Source organism: Palaemon carinicauda, chromosome 1 (genome assembly GCF_036898095.1).
Source record: "Palaemon carinicauda isolate YSFRI2023 chromosome 1, ASM3689809v2, whole genome shotgun sequence".
NCBI classification, from domain to species: Eukaryota; Metazoa; Arthropoda; class Malacostraca; order Decapoda; family Palaemonidae; genus Palaemon; species Palaemon carinicauda.
Genome location: NC_090725.1, coordinates 329,351,771 through 329,354,270, shown reverse-complemented (window position 1 = coordinate 329,354,270; position 2,500 = coordinate 329,351,771).

Genomic DNA, 2,500 nt, shown 5'->3' with positions numbered 1-2,500 from the left:
TTCGGATATAATATGAAAGCTACTACTACTACTACTACTACTACTACTACTACTACTACTACTACTACTACAATTTTGTGAAACTCGAGTACACTAACAAAAATATGTACCTCGTAAAAGGCCTCTTTGGTCGTAACGAGAAACAAATTATGAGTCATTATCATTATTATATACATTGTGTCTTACCAACGATTAATAAGGGTAATTTATCTGATGTTCTTATATTTTTGTCCATAAAGAGTAAGGGTATTACAATTGCAATATCATTTTAGTGTAATTTCAGTTGATTAGTATGTGCATTATTTCAGGGTCACTTGTTATAAGAAAGTCTTGTGAGTTCGATATTTTCCAACGCTTTATTTAAGGATATCTTCGATCTTGGTCTTCGTAATTCACTTGTTTGCAGAAGTTTTGATTTTGACGATCATTATTTATAATTTCATTCATAATATATTGCGTCTATATTTGTTAATTGTTTCCTTAGGAAAATTTTAATAATTCTTCGATTAATGACGTAGTTCTTCCAATCTTCATTTAGTTGCCAATAGATGGCATCAGATATACCTTTGTACCAACTAATACAGTATATCTTTTGATGACCACGTGGGTCAAAAAATGCGATAGGAAGGTAGAGGATAGAGAATTGGTAGTTGTTAAATTGTCCAATGATTGTTTCCTTATTATGAATGGATATTTTTATCATAAAATGGTGGTGAATTTTTCATTTAATATCAAAAGCAACCAGACTTTACTTTTAAAAGTGTTTAGTGTTTCATTTCTTCATCAGAACACATGGATATTAAGTCATTTTCCTGTGCAAGTGACCAATGTAACAATCATTAGCCTAGTTAAAGTTGGTGGGCCGAGTTTGCGACTGCGCTGTCAAATGAATTTCCTTGAATGGAGAATATCATTATTCATTACAGATTTTAATGATTAACGGAGTAATAGTTATATGCCAGAAGGTACATACCTATGCTATAATTTGATATTCTTATGTTTATCGTAATCAACACAGACATATCGAGTAATGAATAAGAAGATTGTCACATTTCTGTGTCCTCGCCAAGGTCTGACTGTGTTGCGTCATTCACCTGCGAATTTTTGTTTGTTAATAAGGGCGTTCCTGAGTGTAAATCAGTTGAAAAACAAACCTTATCATCATTTCCTCAGCAAATGTTTGCATGTTAGTAAAGCTTTTTCTTGGCTCATTATAGGTTAAAAGAATCTATTAAGTATATATATTTATATGTATAAACTGTATACTTAATGTGTGTGTGTGTTTGTGTGTGATTAATTTTGAATCATAACAGATGGCTATATTTACTACCTCTTTGATTGTTTCGGTATTTTTCATTACAGGTAAACCAACCCATCACTAAAGTATGGAGAATTAAATATATTATAAATAAGTGTGACTCCTCTATTAGTTTTTAGTCTATTCTGTTCATTGAAACTACCGTCGAAAATCTTTTGAAATTGTTTTTCTCAGATTGTATGTCAGAAAATCTGAATTTATTTCAAATAATTGTAAGTAATATGATAAATAAAAAAAGGAAAAACGAATTCTGATTAGCCGTAGTTAGGGAAATATCCAACAAAATATATCTAGTCAAACTTTTATTCCATATCTGTGCTAGAAATACTAGAATTAATAGCTGTAATAGTTACATTGATTTTACATCAAATTAAATTATTCTGAACCAATTAGGAAATAAGTGGAAAATTAGATTATAAGCACACACACATGTATATATATATATATATATATACCAAAGGCACTTCCCCCAATTTTGGGGGTAGCCGACAACAACAAGAAACAAAACAAAAAGGGGACCTCTACTCTCTACGTTCCTCCAGCCTAACCAGGGACTCAGCCGAGTTCAGCTGGTACTGCTAGGGTGCCACAGCCCAACCTCCCACATTTCCCACCACAGATGAAGCTTCATACTGCTGAGTCCCCTACTGTTTGCTACCTCCGCGGTCATCTAAGGCACCGGAGGAAGCAGCAGGGCCTACCGGAACTGCGTCATAATCGCTCGCCATTCATTCCTATTTCTAGCACGCTCTCTTGCCTCTCTCACATCTATCCTCCTATCACTCAGAGCTTTCTTCACACCATCCATCCACCCAAACCTTGGCCTTCCTCTTGTACTTCTCCCATCAACTCTTGCATTCATCACCTTCTTTAGCAGACAGCCATTTTCCATTCTCTCAACATGGCCAAACCACCTCAACACATTCATATCCACTCTAGCCGCTAACTCATTTCTTACACCCGTTCTCACCCTCACCACTTCGTTCCTAACCCTATCTACTCGAGATACACCAGCCATACTCCTCAGACACTTCATCTCAAACACATTCAATTTCTGTCTCTCCATCACTTTCATTCCCCACAACTCCGATCCATACATCACAGTTGGTACAATCACTTTCTCATATAGAACTGTCTTTACATTCATGCCCCAATCCTCTATTTTTTACTACTCCCTTAACT